This window comes from Lepus europaeus, chromosome 6 (assembly GCF_033115175.1).
Source record: "Lepus europaeus isolate LE1 chromosome 6, mLepTim1.pri, whole genome shotgun sequence".
NCBI classification, from domain to species: Eukaryota; Metazoa; Chordata; class Mammalia; order Lagomorpha; family Leporidae; genus Lepus; species Lepus europaeus.
In genome coordinates this window covers 113,044,481-113,063,804 of record NC_084832.1, presented here as the reverse complement: position 1 = coordinate 113,063,804, position 19,324 = coordinate 113,044,481, and the positions used below count along the sequence as shown (strand labels likewise).

The 19,324-nt window shown below is 39.6% G+C and overlaps 1 protein-coding gene across 3 annotated transcripts in view; it reads right to left on the bottom strand.

Moving 5' to 3' along the window:
- The window catches only part of PDE3A (phosphodiesterase 3A), a 316,217-nt gene that overhangs the window by 157,117 nt on the left and 139,776 nt on the right, over positions 1–19,324 (bottom strand). The window lies entirely within an intron of this gene.

Here is a 19,324-nt window from a genome sequence, read left to right as displayed (position 1 = left end):
ATAAGAAAGTTCTTATTCATGTTGTATAATGTTTTACAGGTTTGCCACGGGGGTCACTCTCTGTGTGTCTTTTACGTCAGAGTCAGAACTCTAACAAACAGAGAGCAGAAAGATGCCAAGAAATGTACGTTGGGAGGGGGACGGACCGAGGAAAAAGAAAAGAAACAGCGCATCAAGTTCATAGCCTTTTCTATTTATCCTGCAGCCACGGAGGGCCAGAAGCAACGTTTTTGTTATTAGGGAGGAAAAAGAGGATGGGGGAATGATTAGGTTGTATAAACAATATCATCAAATGTAAGATTAGAAATGTTTAACTCTTTCCTGGCTATCTATTCAGAAGGCACACATGCACTAATCTTTTCAAATGCTTGGTAGCTATTTAATTATGCTTCTCATGTAATATTCATTCTGTTAAAAAATGCACAGAAAAAATGTTTCCCACTGGCCTTAAAGCATAAAGATGAATTAGAACTTGGTAATTTACTTCACTGAGGGACTAGGGCAGATCATCCATCTCACATCTTATGTTATCATACAAACTCATGCTGATATGAAAATAGATTCAGCAAGTTAAAAAAAAATTAAAATCAATTTAGGTTTGGCACTATAGTAAAAGGCATAAAGTGTTTCAAAAACTGAATGGATGATGGCTTTGGCTGTGCCTTCTCTAACCCCAGGGCTCCACTGTGATGAATTCATGAAGTAGATTTGTCCATCACTCACAGAACATGAGTCTGTGACACCATATGCTTAGAGGTTTAGAAGGCACAGTACAGATGTTTGCACTACTTTCTTTCCCTATGTTTTTTTCTTTCTTTTTCTTTTTTTTTTTTTTTTTTGACAGGCAGAGTGGACAGTGAGAGAGAGAGACAGAGAGAAAGGTCTTCCTTTGCCATTGGTTCACCCTCCAATGGCCGCCGCGGCTGGCATGCTGCGGCCGGCGCACCGCGCTGATCTGAAGCCAGGAGCCAGGTGCTTCTCCTGGTCTCCCATGGGGTGCAGGGCCCAAGCACTTGGGCCATCCTCCACTGCCTTCCCGGGCCACAGCAGAGAGCTGGCCTGGAAGAGGAGCAACTGGGACAGAATCCGGCACCCCGACCAGGACTAGAACCGGGTGTGCCGGCGCCGCAAGGCGGAGGATTAGCCTGTTGAGCCACGGCGCCAGCCCACTTTCCCTATGTTGACTAGCAACAAAGGTACATTTTCAAGTGAGCTTTTAGATTCTGCATACAGTTTAAAAATTTAGTCACAAGCAAAGGAGTTTTACAAAGTTAGAATGCAATCTCAAAAAAAAGCAAATATTGTTGGATCATGAAAATACAGAAACTAAAAATCAACAGACAGGTGCCAACACAGTTGCTGAGAACAAGTCAACTTGAGAAGATTATCAGAAGGGAAAAAAAAATAGAAACAACTAAACAAGAAGTGAGAAATTTCTATTGGATTCCTAAGCCAATGTGTAAAGTCAAAGCTAAGTACCAATATGGCACTTCAAGTGTGATGTTCATGTCCAAAACAGAGGTCTCAAATAATAACCTGCTTATAAAAATTATTTATTTATTTGAATATACTCAAAAGGCAGAGGAAAAGACAGAGATCTTCCACCTGCTAACTCACTCCCCAAAAGCCCACTGCAGCCAAGGCTGCGCCAGGCTGAAGTAGGAGCTCTGAACTCAGTCTGAATCTCCAACATCAGTGGCAAGGACTCAAGCACTTGTGTCATCACCTCTTTCTCCCAGGGTGTGCATCAGCAGGGACCCGGAATCAGGCCTAAGCTGAGACTTGAACCCAGGCCCTGCGATATGGGATGTGTTTATCTTAAACAGCAGCTTACCCACTGTACCCAATGCGCACCCCAAACAATAATCGTTGTATGAATTCAAAGAAGTGACATTGAAAGTTTCAAAGTACCTTAATGATGACTTCTATGTTAGCACCCAAGGCTCACCAACTTTGAAACAATGTCTGAGAGTATGAGGGTATTTTTTTTAACCTGGAAAATTTATTATTGTTTTTCATTTTTGTTTATAAAAACTCAGAGAAAAGGCAAAAACCCACAAGTGGGAGCTTTTTCTTTGGCACTCAGTACTGAGAAGATAGCAACTTTGGTTACTCATTCTCTTATTTTACAGTCCTCTGATTTTGCCAACTCTCTCCTCGTCTCTCTTTTACTCATTTACCCTCTGTACTCTTAGAAGTATCCTTTGGTATAAATTTAGCAGAGAGCTCCAAACCCAAAAATACAAATTAATATTTTTGCAAAGGCTATCCAATTTTGACATTGCACACAGAACAGTTAAATTATATTAACAGTACATCATACAGTGATTGGTGTTATATCAAAATAATGACTCTGGCATTAAAGGGTTTTTGTTCTAAAAATCTTCACGTTGCTTCAATGGAAGCTACTTAGAAGGACATTTTAAAAGCATACAACAATAAAATACCACAGATAATGTCAAAAAGGCCCAGGAAACATCAGAATGTTTCCACTGGGGAAGATTTGAAAAAGGCAAAATAAAATTATCATTCTGTTTTTCTTAAAAAAAATATTTATTTGAAAGGTAAAGTTATAGAAAGAGGGAGAGATGGAGGGTGGAGGAAGGGAGAGACAGATCTTCCTCTACAGGTTAACTCTCCTAAAATGGTCCCCATGGTCAGGGCTGGGCCAGGTCCAAGCCAGGAACCCTGAACTCCATCCAGGTCTCCCACATGGGTGACAGGGGCCCAGGCACTTGGGTCATCTGCTGCTGCTTTCTTAGGAACATTTGCAGGGAGCAGGATAGGATGTGGAGCAGCTGGGACTGGAACGTGTGCCCATTCGGGATGCCAGGGTTGCAGGCTGCAGCTAAATCTGCTGTGCCCCAGCGCTGGCACCGAAACTGTCATTCTTGAAATTAGCTTTCATTCCCTCAAATTCGATCTGCAATGTCAAGTATAGAAGTCACCGTGCTGGTGAACACAGAGATAGTCAACAAGCAGCATTTGCTACACAACATCATTTTCTAAGTCTACTAACAGGGGTGATATTATTTCGTTCTCAGAACACATATATCACTCCCTTTTACAGAGGAAGAAACTGAGGCCCAGAGAGATTAATAACTTGCCCAGAGAGATTAGGAACAAAGTGGCTATGGAACCCTATCTGCCTACCACAAGACCGGGCAACACAGAAGTAAATTCTGAATACAAGGAAGAGGGAGAAGTAGATGAGGGACCCACAGAGACAGCAGGTTTACTTCTTAGGATCAATGGATGGCACATGTTATATCTTCTTATTGGTCATTTTATATTTTTTCATTTCTCCCGATATTTTAACTATATACAAACACAGTTATAGTTCCATACTGTTAAAATAATGCATTTTAATAAAATTAAGTGTATGTGATAATATTACATGTTATACATGATGGGGCTTTAAAAAGTTTGTGGAAAACAGAATTAAAAGATAAGTTTACTGGGGCTGGCACTATGGCATAGTGGATTAAAGCCCTGGCCTGCAGTGCCAGCATTCCATATGGGCACTGATTTGAGTCCCCGCTGCTCCACTTCTGATCCAGCTCTCTGCTATGACCTGGGAAAGCAGTGGAAGCTGGCCCAAGTGCTTGGGCCCCTGCACCTACATGGGAAACCTGGAAGAAGCTCCTGGCTCCTGGTTTTGGATTGGCACAGCTCTGGCTGTTGTGGATAATTGGGGAGTGAACCAGTAGATGGAAGACCTCTCTCTGTCTCTGCCTCTCTGCCTTTCAAATAAATAAAATAAATCTTTTAAAAAAATTTACTTTAGTGCAAAAATATGAAGTCCTTGCATAGGAATGGTTTTCAAATGTTTATGACAAATGTGTATTATGAGAAAACTAAACATGGATTTCAATTCTTTTGCTCCCAAATTAACGTCATTTAAATCCACTTACCATGGCTATTTTATTTTTTTTAAAGATTTATTTATTTATTTGAAAGTCAGAATTACACGGAGAGAGGAGAGAGGAAAGGGAGAGAGGTTCTCCATCCGCTGGTCCACTTCCCAATTGGCCGCAATGGTCAGAGCTGTGCCTATCTGAAACCAGGAGCCAGGAGCTTCCTCTGGGTCTCCCCCACGGGTGCAGGGGCCCAAGGACTTGGGCCATCTTCCACTGCTTTCCCAGGCCACAGCAGAAAGACAGACTGGAAGTGGAGCAGGCAGGTCTCAAACTTGTACCCGCATGGGATGCCGGCACTTCAGGCCAGGGTGTTAACCTACTGCACCACAGCACTGGCCCCCATCCATGGCTATTTTCAAACACGTGAGTATACTCCTTAAAGTATTATATGGTTCACAATTAAAAAAAAAAAAAAAGTGGAGTAGGCATTTGACTTAGTAGTTTAAATGCTGCTTGGGACACCCAAGTCCCTTACTACAATGCCTGGGTTGTTTTCCATGTCACTTTGAGGGGCTACCAGCCATCAGGTATAGCCAGACATCAGTGGGTAACATCAACAACCTAAGGGTCCTTCGGCACCTCCACAACGCATTCTCAGTGCATACAACAGCAGATCCTAGAGACTCTGTCTTCAAAATCCTTCCCAATTCCAACCTTGCTTCACCTCTAAAATCTCTAACCAAGACCTTGTTCAGATAGTCTCACTTCATTCAACGGCTCAAACAAGATCCCAAAGAGGTCTGCTCCACTGACCACAGAAGGGAACACGGCACGCTTCTGTACTGTCCGTCTACTTTCCCAACATTACTTCCTTCATACCGCTCTGCATTTCCTGGAATACTTAATCACTTGTTTACATCTGTTTCTTGCAGTGGTTTGCAAACTTTCACAATCGCCTGGAGGACTTGATTTAAAAACAAACAAACAACCCCCACAAACAAATCACTGTGGTAGGCACTTGGCATGGCAGTTAAGTTGCTGCATGGGACGCCCGCAATCCCATATGGGAGTGCCTGGATTCCAATTCTGACTCTGCTCCCAATTCTGTCTTCTTGCTAACAGGCACCTTGGAAAGCAGCAGGTTATGGTTCAAGGATCTGAGTCCCTGTCACCCACATCAGAGACCTAAATTGAGTTCCCTACAGCAGCCCGTGCTAGGAGCTCTCTTTCACACGCTCGCTCTCTCTGATATAAATGGTCTGCAGTGATCACACTTTGAAACATCCTGCCCTACAATGTGACAGTTCCTCTTGTCTTGATCACCACTCTGTTCTTGCACACTGGAGAGCACCCCGTCTAAAATTCATAGATGATGTCGAACCATGATGTTTAAAGAAATGAATCAATATTTTGGAACAAACCTGTTTTAACCTTATAGATATTTATATGGCCATCAGATTCTCGGTAATATATCCTAAAACACTCCTGAAACAAACTTTTGCACAAATACACAGATACATCCTTTTTTTCTTTAAATGTGCTATGCATCAAATTGGAAAAATAGGTATAACCAGACACCATGAAATGCATCAATAATCAAGGCATTTGCTAATCAATAATGAACAGCTGAGCCCTCAATTTATTTAAACTCACTTTGCAAAACAACTAGCCAACATATCTGACTGCATTCCTTACTTCTATGGTTTTCTGGACATTTTTTAGATGCTCTATTACTCATGTCACCACTCCTTTCTTAACATAAATTCTTATCTCACAGCAGCTAGGTCATACAGCAATTCCTGACTGCCAAAGATGTTCACAGAAGTAAATGTGTACGCCTGTCTCCTGCCAGGCCAGCCAGCCTGTTTCTAGATACCTGTGTGCTAACCTCATGTTTACAAGCCTAAGAAAAGGAGAAAACTCCTAGAGACACAGCCAGGAATGGGGCCAGGAATATATTTGAGGCAGAAGGGGAAGGACTATAACGAACAAAGGGAACTGTACTTGGCAACACATGGAACGTTTCATCCCCAGAAGAAGCAGGGCTTTCTTTAGTCCAAACTGTGGGTGGACATGAAGAATAATCCATCAGAGGTGGAGAAGGGACATGTCATGATTCAATGTCTCCCTTTTGGTTCCTCTAAGGTCACTAACCCCTTTTGTAGCATGAGTCCCTCACGGCTTTCCAAGTACACCCCTCACTGCACAAAACATATGCTAGTATTTTTCAGAACAACTCTTGGCTCTGGTTTCTGCTTGCCTGACCCCAGCCTTCCCTCTGCCTCAGGGCTGTACACTAATGGTGGGTGCTTTTGAGCATATGAGGCAGGAAGCAGCAGAAGGATAATCAAACTTTGGGCCAAATTCTAGAAACAATTTGGCAACTTGAGCAGGTATCTGTTGTCCTGTCATTTCATATTTTCATAAACATATATTAAAACCAACCAACCACCACCAAAAAACCCCCCACAATATAGTCAAACTCCCCATTCTACCGGCAGACCTTGGAAGAGCAATTATAAATATTTCTTAAGCATCAATATGTGTCTCTTGGCTGACTGTTCATGGCGAATTTTTACTCCTATATTGGCTGACAGCCAGCACACACCAGGGTGGAACTCAATGACTTTCTAGCAACTGTGCATTCAGGAGAAAATAAAGCCGATTCAAACAGAAATTCAAGTCAAACAATTAAATCTTCTGTTGATTTTTGCTCCTGATTTTCTTTAGGAAATGTGATGTCATTGCCCAGCCTAAAGCTAGCCCATACAGGGCTCATGTTACTTACAGAACAAAATTCCAAATTCTAACATGATCTCGAACCATGACTCTGCTTCTCTGGTGGCCTACCTTGTAGCTTATGCTTCAGTGATAAATCACTATTGGAACTTCTCCAAACATGCTTGGTTGCTTATTTTGATACCTGCGACTTATGGTGCAACACACGGGCTTTGGTATTAAATAGACCTAAGTTCCAAGCTTGGATGCTTCACTGAAGAAGGCTGTCACCTTGGGCAACCTTCTTTAACTCTTCATCTTAGCTTGATCCTCATTAAAATAAGGATAAAATACATATACCTTGGCGAAATGGAAAGAACTGAAGTAAAATCATGTCTTGTAAGTACCGGCATACAACAAAAATTCCTCTTCCACTCTCATGCACTTCCCATTTACATGTCAAAAGTATTTCCTTGGTGCAGCCCTTCCTTGTCAGAAACCCCCGTGATTTAGCACAGGATGGAGAAAAAAATCACTAATTCAGACAACACTCATTTCCATCTTCCTTTGCTATTTAAAGCTATTCCCTATATACATCACTCATTGTACCATTTAGCTTTCGTAGGGCAGCACATTTTTTTACATTCCCTTTTCCATTACAGGTAGCAGGCTTGTTAAAGAATGCACTGTGTGTAAATTACTTTGTGTAATTTAAATAAATCAATAATTTCCACAAAGGTTTCTCCATAAAAGTAAAACAATTTAATCAACATGGAGATCAAAGGGAAAATTCTAACAATGTAAGCAGATAGTGAAACACAATCACTATCCTTCTGCTATGGTTTGGATATAACTTTGGGAGCCCTCCAAAGGCCCATGTGTTAAAGGCATGGTCCCCAAAGTCTACATTCATGGTACTTACTAAGAGAGCAGAAATGTAATCCAATTATGGTATTGAGAATAGAAGGCCTGAAACAGGCATGGAGGCACAGCGGGTTAAGCTACCACTTAGGACAGCTGTGCCCTTATCAGAATGCCTACAATCAAGTCTAGCCTCTGCTTCCAATACAGATGCCCACAAATACTCATTCTAGGAGGTGACAGAAGACAGCTCTAATAGTTGGGTCCCTGCCACCCATGTGGGAATCCCAGACGGCATTCCTGGTTACCAGCTTCAACCTGGCCTAGCCTTGGCTGTTGCAGACATTTGGAGAAAGAACCAGTGTGTGGAAGATTTCTATCTCTGTGCCTTTCAAATAAGTAGAAACTAATAAATGAAAAGATAGAGGAGGGCTCTTTAGGAAGTGATTAAATTAGATTAGGTTGTTTGAGTAAATGCCCATTCCTAAATCATGTTTGCTTTATAAGGAGAGACTCAGATCCATGGACACCCTCTTGCCCTGTCCTGCTCTGCACTGCCTCAGGACTGCAGCTAGGATGCTCTTAGAGAGGTTCCACCAACACAGCCACTCAGCCTTGAACTATAAACCTCAAAAACTGCTGGGGCCGTGGCTCACTTGGCTAATCCTCCGCCTGCGGCGCCGGCACCCTGGGTTCTAGTCTCGGTTAGGGTGCCGGATTCTGTCCCGGTTGCTCCTCTTCCAGTTCAACTCTCTGCTGTGGCCCGGGAGGGCAGTGGAGGATGGCCCAAGTGCTTGGGCCCTGCATCTGCATGAGAGACCAGGAGGAAGCACCTGGCTTCTGGCTTCGGATCAGCTCAGCGCGCTGGCTGTAGTGGCCACTTGAGGGGTGACCCAACAGAAGGAAGGCCTTTCTCTCTCTCTCTCTCTCACTGTCTAACTCTGCCTGTCGGAAAAAAAAAAAACAAAAAACAAAAAACAAAAAAACCTCAAAAACTGTAAGCCAAATAAACTCCCTACCTCATCCACAGCAATACCAGGTATTTCGTAATTGTAATGAAAACCTAATACACCCTTGTTATTACGGGTGAGTCAAATTGAGATATACACTTTTTCACTTTACAAAAATACAACAGCAATTAATTGCATACTGGGCACTATAGACATAAAAATGAACATGGCATGGTTGTGAGGAGTGGAGAGGTTATGGGGGGGTCAGGGGTGCTGCCTGCGCCACTCCAGGAGGCACCGCCGATAACAGGGACCCTCCTAGTGTTGTGTAATGGGAGTCTCCATACAAAGACTCACTCTGACAACTACTTGCTTTAAAAATGGGATTTTCAAAATAAAGGTAGTGAGACAAATAATAACCACCTCAATTAAGTATGACAAAAATCAACCAACTGCTGCATATAAAACCAACTTTAGTCACACAAACTTCAATGCTAAAAATTTTATAGTTCTCTACCATCATAAAGATGCCAGATACTACTTCTAGAGTTGTGAAAAAGTCCATTTTGCCTAAAGCAACACAGTCCAACACAGCAGCCAGTTAGAACATGTGGCAATTGACATTAAATACTTGAAATTAAATAAAATTTAAACTTCAGTTCCACAGTTGCATTAGCTTTATCTTATGTGTTCAAAAGCCAAATGTGGCTGTGACTACCAGACTATACAACACAGACAAAAGATTTTCATCATCACAGAAGGTTCTATTGAACAGTATTACATCCAGTGAATTAAAATGAAAATCTGCTTTTTAAAAATCTGATTATGCCCCTCTGTTTACTTAACTCCATTATTAATTGGGTACTGACTCTTTGTTACCAAAATATAAATGGCCTTCATTATCTTCTACATGGAAAAGAAAAGGAAAAAATATGGAAGGGAAAAAAAAAAAAAAAACCTTAGATTGGATTCATCTGTTAATCTTGGTTTACAAACAGGAAAATACTCCAACCCAGTTTTCGACATGCTTTTCTTAATAATAGAGCAGTTGACTTAATTTTAATAAGTAGTCTTCTATTCATTCTCTCTACTGCTTTTTATAAATGAGATATTATTTCATACACAGGCCGAAAGCTAATAATTATACCTGCAGATCTCCCAAACAGATCCTATTGGTTTCAGTACTCAACATACTTGGAGCATCAACTCCAAACCTTCTGAAATTCAGTCACTGTCAAATCAAGAATTAGAAAGCTTTCAAAAAGTATCCCTTTAAGCTATAAAAAGGAACTGATCATTAGTCTTTATTCTTGCAGAAAATTTCTATGCCCATTGTCCATTGGAACATTGACAAGATCTGTTTGTATACAATCTCTGAAGAACAAACAAGTCATTTCTAAACACTGGAATTCTGTCTGCAATTTTGCCTTTGGTGGGAAAATACAATGTCTCTAAATTCTCAGGGATATTTAAATATTTAGATTTTGAAACAGTATATAGGAATGAGCAGCTATTACCAATGCCAGAGAGATGAGTCCCTTCCTATTTAAAAAAAAATCATAGTCTAGTCAGTGTTTCTCAAAACATGGTCTTTGGGGTGAGTACTTGCGATGAGCTATTAAGATGTCGGTTGGCACACCCACATCCCACATCATAGTGCCTGGGTTAGATGCCTGACTCCAGCTGTTCATTCCAGTTTCTTACTGATGTAGGCAAGGAGGTAGCCAGCAAGGAGAACCTGAGGTCTCCAGATACTCTCTGTAGCCCCACCTACTCCAACCAAGTCTCCTCCTTTCCATGAGGAGGATAACTACACCTCCAGGAAACTATAACTTAGAACTGGCATGGAACACAATGCCCAACACGGCTGCCAGTTGCATCCTGCAATAGCCTTTAGCTAATTATTATATCCTTATAATAAAACTACGTCTGTAACTTTTATTCCCATCATGCACCTGATGCCATGACACTTCTCAGAATTCCAAAAAAGAGCAAAGAAATGGGCAGTATTCAAACCACATCTCAAACTCTGCTCTTGTTAAATACTTAATTAAATAAGTCCAGTCCTAGACACCACTTCTATACATCAAGATCATAAAAAGTGATAGACTGGAACCTCACTGAGTGTAGTGCATCTCTGAATATGCCCACGTGACCTCCATTGTGCACATTCACTATCCAGGCAAAAAATCTTGTTCCTCTGCTGATCTTGATTAAATCTCATCCTCCAATTCTTCCTTGGGCAAGAGATAAGAACTTGGACCCAGTTATCTGACAACAACTTGACTCAGTTACTCCACAACACCACCAATGCAGACCCTGGCAGGCAGAAGATGATGGTTTGGCTATTTGGGATGCTGCTGCCACGTGGGAGACCTGGATGGTGTTTCTGGTGCTTGGTGCTTGGTTCCAGCTCCAACTCTGCCCTGGCAGTTACAGGCATTTGGGGAATGAACCAGCAGATGTCTCTCATTCTATTTTTCAAACAAGTAATTTTTGAAACGATAGTCTTTAACAACCCATATTTGCAGTCTCTTTATCAAAAAAAATTCTGCACAGATCCCAGGATGCCAGGTTTACCAAGCCATAATCCTAAGACTGGGGACCTAATAGTAGATATTTGACAAATGACAAATGTTACGCACACTCTGGTTTGACAGCCGTTGTCATATTGAAATTATATTTATTTACGTTGTATGTTCATGATTAATTTTCAGGAATATCCAATAGAACTAGGGCACAATAAATATTCAGTGTGCTGCACGCAGTCACCATTAGAAACTCAGGAGCAAGTCAGTGAAACAGCTTTCTTATGTCACGTTGCCTATTAGACAACTGAGAAAAACACTGCAAATAGGAGCTACTGGGGTCACAATTTGTAAAACCAAGTAATCCAGACACAGAGTGAAAGTTGACCTTTTCTCCTCACTGCTCAAAGTCACAGCAACCCCCTTCCTCCAACCTCTTCCTCACAGTTTCCACTGGCCAGGAACCAGAAACATGTGTTACTTTGTCCGTTATGTTTTGTTCCAGGTACTTAGATCACTGTACTTTTAAAATCTAATCTTGTTGAATGGACTGATGGACGTGTCAGTGTACAAGAAACAAGACAAGAACAATACATCATGCTTATTGTTCTGAAAGAAATGAAATCACCTTCAAAATTACTTGCCATTTCCTAAAACTCCATTAGAAAGTAAGGACTAGAAGAAAGAACTTCAATTGTTGATGTAGTCCAGCCACATGGCTTCCCCAGCAGCTCTGTATTCATTGAATGCCTCTGAGACACGTGCTCTCCTGGGGCTCTGTGTCCCATCTGCATACAGATGGGCATAGAAGATCTTTCTGCTTTAAAACTCTGTAATTTGTACTGGGAGAGGAGAGTTCTCCTTCCTAACTGTAGCTTTTAGCTTAGCCAGATAAACTTAATTCTTTTAGCTTATTTCAAACAAAATTTAACTCAGTGTGATTTGTAATTAGTTAAGCTGAACTCTGCAAATGTATAAAATAAAAATTCAAATATTTAAACATCTTTACTATTAAGTTAATCACCGTGAAAATAATCTGAAAGCTTAAGAAATCCCACCTCATTAGAAAATAACCAGAGGATTTCATAGGATAAAAGAATTGATTCAGCATAAACCAAAGAGGATTGAGGTTTAGTTTTGTCCATATGGAAATATGCAGTATTTAACATGTTAGGTAATGACTGCATTTGAAATGCATTCGAAGTAGAACTGATCACAGATATACTCCGTGATTATTTCACTACCACATCAAAAGATACAAATCAGGTAACCATAATTTACTTCTATATTTCCATTTAAGTGCTTAGCAATGTAACAAAGTCAACAAATTCCACCAATAGCTCACTGATTGATCTCACAGAGCAAGATTTGAAGGTACTACTGCACTGAAATGAATATTAATGCTAAACAAAAAGTCAATATTCAATCATTTCCAGAATCTGAATTTAAAAAACCATGTAAAAATAACAAAGCCTCTTCCTTGATATTTCCACAACATTTATTACTTTTTCTATCACTATCTTAAGGTGGAAACAAATCAAAAACTTCCCTTGGTGTGGTCTACTGCCCAGAGAGCACCAAGCAAATCACATTTGAAGAAAACTCTGGGATTCTATGCTACTGTCAAGGAGATCTGGGACCCTCTGGTCTGCTTTGGATTACTGAGTCAGAAAATTCCAAGCATCCAGTATAGGGTGACTTTATATTGCTTGCAGTGCACTTCCAATCTGTTACTCTCTAAGACAATATACTGTTGTCCATTAGGAACTTCTCTCAAATCACTATCTATCCAGGTATAAAAGATGGAATCTTTTGCTAAAAAGTTGTGTGCAATCATCAACACTTGATTTTATACAAAAGAATTAATGTATTGCCTATTTGACACATATTGTAAGGCCTTGCATTCAGAAGTTTATTTACATGTTAGCAGTATTTTATAATATTCAGTTACCACTTATTTGGTATCTACTGTGGGATAGGCAATGTACTATCATCTTAACACACACTGTTTGTCTAAGTCTTTACAGTAACTACCAAGATAGGCATTATTAATACAATTTTGCACAAACATAGGGGGAGTCTTATACCAAACTGACACAGCTAGTAACATACTGAAATAACATTTGAAACCAAGCTCATTCCTAAAATGTCATATCTTGCCACTATATTTCACTGTTTCTCCAGTTTTGTCAGAAGGCTTAGTTTTCAATACATTTATAACTCACACAGTGAAATTAACACTCAATACATCTGTAACTGAAAAGCAAAAACAGTTATAGACCCGAAAACTGAGAATCAGAAAATCTCAAAGACCTGTTTGAGGTCACATGACGACAAATGAAGTAGAAACAGAACTGAGACTCAGGTCCAAGGGTGTCAAGCTTCTACTCTTTTATAAAGTTAATTTGATGACATTTCATATATCTTATATGTAATATTATTAACCATGCTTTACTTTAAACACACCACAAGGAATATTACTCACATACTGATGCACGGACATCTTTGAACAGTGATTTTTAAGAAATTTAATGAGGTTAGAACATTCATGAATAATTAATAACAAAAAGACAGTTCATCCCAAGGCAAATTTTTTTTTCCTAAATTAAATCGATCAGTTCAGTAATCAAAGACAAATCCTTGGATGATTTAAAAATGAAAAAAATACCTGGTATAGACTAAATACATTATTGATTTCAGTATGCCATAACATTTATCTTCTGAAAATTTCAAACACAAGAAATAAATAAGAAAAACTTAATTTCACACCTATATTCAGAATACTGAATATGAATATATTTAGTCATATTTCAGACTATTACAAACAGTAGAGTAGGATTAGATACTACACAAACTAACTCAAACTTTTTCTAGAATGATATTCAGATGGGTGAAGTAGCTTGCTCTGTTATGGTAGTTATGAGTTCCTATTCTCAACAGTGCCAGCAAATTGGAATCACCCAGGACCACCAAAAATACTGATGCCTGCATTCCACCCCAGCAAACCACCTCAGAGGACAGGCTGGGCATTTTGATTTTTGCAACCCCCACAAATTATTCTAATGTATAGCTAAGGTAAGGAGACCCTGAGAGTCTAAGAAAAATTTCTGCCTTTCGAATAAAATGAAAATAAATTAAAAAAAATAAAGTTCATGAGTAATGCATATAATTAAAACAATTGTGTATGGATCTCAAGTTAACATCAAAATATATTATCTTTTGATTCCATTTCCCCAATTTTTTGAAATACATTCAAACATTAGAAGATGCATCTATAATTGTATTTTGACAAGACTATTTCACAATCTAGGATAGATTTTAAATTAGATAAAATTAACAGCAATGCAGAGGTTTTCTGTTCATAGTGATACAAATAATTTCTGTTCATGGAAGTTCAAATTAATTCCACCTGCTTGAGATATACACATTTACGAAAGACAAGTTCTCATCTGAATTGTGTTTAACATCTTACTGGTTCCTTCAGTAATTAACATGTTAAAGAAAATCTCTGACATTTTACGTTTCTGTGAACCATGATATCACCCTTTTGAAAATTAAACTGAAACACAGTAAAAATGGCCTCTAGAGTCCATAATTAGACGTTAGTGGAAATTTTAAAATAGCACTATCTCATAAGTATTTGATATTTTAATTTAGCTCCAGATTATTAGCAAAAGGGTCTTAAGTACTATTTGAGATTCTCTGGATTACACATTGATAGAAACTGTCACAAACATCAACCCTTCAAATTTTTTTTATTAATTCCGTCACTTTCCTCAGGCACCAATGACACGAAGAAAAAAAATCTATAACTTTGTGCAGAAAGCTGATGTAACTATCAATAGATATCATTATTTTTGGAAGCAGAAACACTGTCCCATTGAACCTTCCCTACCTAAATGTCCTTTGTAAGGGTAAGTCACAGTTCAAACTGAATTCAAATTTCTCAGTTCCTCTGTCAAACTTGCCTCTTTTCTTTCACTTTTTTAAAAAGATTGATTTATTTATTTGAAAGGTACAGCTACAGACAGAGAGAGGTGGGGAAAGACAGAGAGGGATGTCTTCCATCCACTGCTTCACTCTACAGATGGCCACAGTGTCTGGAGCTGGACCAGTCCAAAGCCAGGAGCTTCGTCCAGACCTCCCACAGGAGTACAGAGGCCCAAATACTTGGGCCACCTTCTGCTGATTTCCCAGGCACATTAGAAGGGAGTTGGATCAGAATTGGAGTAGCTGGGACTTGAACCGGTCGTGTCTTAGGTGGCAGCTTCACCTGCTACACCACAATGATTCATTGTTTCTTTCACATCCCTCCCAGCCACCCAGCCTCCAAGAGCCCAAGAAGGATCCTTTCCTCAGTTCCCCTACCAGTCACTCATCCAGAGCTAATAACTCAGCATCAGTCATACTCCAGCAGATGATGGTTCATATTCATCTCTTGGTTTATGCACTTTCTTTGCACTGATGTTCCTACATTCAAATTTTCCATCTCAACTTTGTGTCTCACACTGACCACTGAGCTAGAATGCTCTGTTGTACATTCTGTTGTATTGACTTTGGCATACCCTGGTCCTCCACGACAGAACAAGGGATCTCCAACATGGTATGGAAAACCATCCATTACCTGGTCTTGTTCTCTTAGGCACCCTTACTTTCTATCACCTGAGCCCTCATAAGTGATGCTTCAGTGACAGAGTAGTTTTCTTAAATGTTCATTACTTCTTGCCTAATATTCTTTCTTATTTTTTTGTTCCCCACATCTCTAGCTACATTTTAAAAATTACTATCATTTTCACTTCTTTAATATTTATTTATTTTAAAGGCAGAGTTACAGAGAGAGAGAGAGAGAGAGAGAGAGAGAGAGACTGATCGATCTTCCACCTGCTGGTTCACTCCTCAAATGGCCATGATGGTCTGAGCTGGGCCACACCAAAGCCAGGAACCAGGAACTCCATCTGGGACTCCCACATGAGTGGCAGGGTTCAAATACTTGGGCCATCTTCTGCTGCCTTTGCTGTCTTCCCAGGCACATTAGCAAGTTGCTGGACAGGAAGAGGAGCAGTAGAGACTCCAACTGGCACTCCAATACGGGATCCAGTATTGCAGGTAGTGGCTTAACACACATGCCATACTGCCTGCCTCTTTCACTTTTCTTTTTTTAAGATTTCTGTTATTTTTTGAAAGGCAGAGTTACAGAAAGAGGGAGAGAGAGAGAGACATCTACCTTCTGGTTCACTCTCCCAAATGGCTGCAACAACCAGCGGCTGGACCAGGTTGAAACCAGGAGCCAGGAGCTTCTTCCAAGTCTTCCACATGGGTGCAGGAGCCCAAGCACTTGGGCCATCTTCTGTTGCTTTCCCAAGCACATTAGCAGGGAGCTGAATGGAAAGTTGAGCACCGGAACTCCAACCAACACTCATATGAGATGTTAGCATTGCAGGTGGCAGCTTTACCCAGTACGACACAATGCTGGTCCCTCTTTCACTTCTTTGAACATCTTTTAAGACCATCTCGTATTTAAGTACCATACACCTGCTTTCATTGTTGCACTACAAATTAATTATTGTGAGACAGGCATTTGTCTCATAGGTGAACACACCTGTGCCATGTATTGGAGGGCCTGGGTTCAATATCCCACTGCAGTCCAGCTTCCTGCTAATACAGAACCTGGGAAGCAGTGGATGGCTCAGTAATTGAGTCCTCGCCATCTACATCAAAGACCTATGCTGAATTTTTGACTCCTGGTGATCAGCCCATTGCAGGACATCTGTCAAGTGAACCAAAAGATGGGAATCATCTGTCTGTCTCCATCTGTCAATATTCATATTGTGCATGTCAAATAATTTTCAAAAGACATTTATTTTAATTGTCTGTGTATGTACCTAGCCCATTATTGAGATGGGAGTATCCTGACAGCTCAACATAGAACCAGTTACAAATTTCAGATATTGTTATGTATGTTTGAGTTCAACTCACTATACACTAAAAAAACACAAAGACCACAATGTTTCAGCTTTTAGACTCTTGCCTAGAATTTTTACATCAAGAATGCAGAAAAATAATGTAAATATTTCCTAAGAGACAAATATCCTTACCATAAAGGCTCTTTTGCGGTCATTACGAAGTTCCAAAACAACTAGCAAATTGATATGTGGAACAGAAAATGGTATCCTAGAATCCTTTTCCCCAAAACACTCTTATCATTCTTATCACCAGAGACACAGCAGCTGTGCAAGTGGATCTCAAAGAGTTTTTATAAATATTTCTCAGATCATCTTTCTCACAATATTCATAGGGCATATACTTTCTTTTGCCAATTCTTTCCATCATATATTAAACTGTGATTTTTTATTTTTGTCATGTGATAGATACTAAATATTTTTTAGATACTAAATAGTTCACCAAATCCCTTATTTTATCTGGCTTTACTCAAGTATTTCAAGTATTTCTAACATACTATATTAATATGGTTTACTAACACTGTAAAATTTATACTGTAAATAAATCTGTACACACACACACTGAATGACTGCTACCAGAATACAGCAAATGTTCCAGTATTCAGAGCAAGGAAACCTATGAGCATTTACTAAAACTTCGATTCATGTTTACCCATCTAGATTAATCTTCTTTTGTTGTGATTTCACCAGCCAAACTGACTGTATCCCTCTCCCTAAACTGATGACACTGATTAAAGTGTGGATGCCGCCCAGCTTGGGTAACAGAGTCCTTGTCTCCAGTGCTTGGAGGGACAGCATTGTGCATTCGGGTTTTAGTCACTTTCCTGGTCCTGGCAGATGGCAGCATTTAATCGGTGACTGCCAGAAAAACTGCTAAAGAAACACACACATAAGTGACTCCTGTGTCCTGATCCCTCACAAAGCATGGGTTCATTCTTCCTTCATAGAGGAATACAGCCCACGTCACACAAATTTCCTCAATCTCAGAGCCTCCGTCCTACAAAAACACCTTCACCATATCCACCTTTATCTCCTTATCCTCCATTTCTTTTGGGCAAAGGATGTCCATCTCCAGCCACTGTTAACTGATACACCTCGGGTTTAAATTCCCTCTGTCTCCCTCTCTCAAAATTCAGCTCCATCGGTCCTTAGCCTAATTCATCCTACATCTTTAGCCTCTCCATCTGCATATTCTTTTTCTCAACAAAGACTCAAATCTAATTTAAAAAAAAAAATGTTTTGAGAGGCAGAGAGACAAAGACAGAGGTTCCATCTACTGGGTCACTCTCCGAATGTCCACAGCAGCTGGGACGGGGCCAAGCTGAAACCAGGAGCTAGAAACGCAACGCACATCTCCCACATGAGTGGCAGGGATCCAATCACTGCATTCATCTCCTGCTGCCGACCATGGACCACAATACAAGCAAAGTGGAGTCAGGAGCACAGCCGGGTATCTAGTCTATGTGCTTGACAGGGACCTGAGGATCCTAATCAGTCCGTTAACCTACAGGCCAAATATTTGCCCCTCATCTTTCTATAGATACAGTTTTTATCTCCAAAACCTCTTTCCAACTATTCCTCTTTTCTTCTATCTCTTTTCAAAGCCCAGCACTCTGAAAAATAATCTAAATTAGATTTGTCCACATCCTCCTCTCCCATCCATTACCGTACTCCACTATCTGGCTTCTACCATAAATGAAACATAATCAATTTTGACCTAATTGGCTAATTCCAGGGGGTTCTTCTTTATAATTTATTTTAGTTGATTGGGTATATCACAAGCCAAAACAAAAGACAAATACGTAATTTAATTAAATGGACTCAAATTTGTATAGCAATTCAGAAAAGAATATAATTTCCTTATTATATGGAAACTGCCATTCCTATAACTGAATTCCAAAAGTATCAAGAACTACATTAAAATCAATGAAACTAAAAAAATTCAGAAGGAAATGCTGATAAAATCTGCTATCTGAAAAAAGGCCATTTTACAATGTTTCAAATGGAAGAATAAGGTCTAACCATAAAATGATAAAAATTTTGCATTGCAAAAATATATTACATAATTGTAAAAGTCAAGCAATGCATTTGAAATACTTTAACATAATTTAGAACAAGTAAATATTAACATTTGAAATGATAATGAGCAGAAAATTCATGATATTAAAGCACAAATGGCCAAACACAGAAAATTCAGCTTCATAAGCAATGAAATAAATGAGCTATTTCATTTTACATATCAAATTTAGAAGTAATTCAAATATATCTCTCAGTTCTAGTTATTGTGATTTAAGATCAGCACTATTCTTACTGTTTCTAGGGAGTAGCAGATATGAGTATATATCATTCTCATTTTTTATTCCTTTTTAGATTTTCTAAACTGTACTAAGGAGAAGGAAAAATATTTAATAATCAGAAGGAAAACATTAGGTAATCTAGTAACCGAA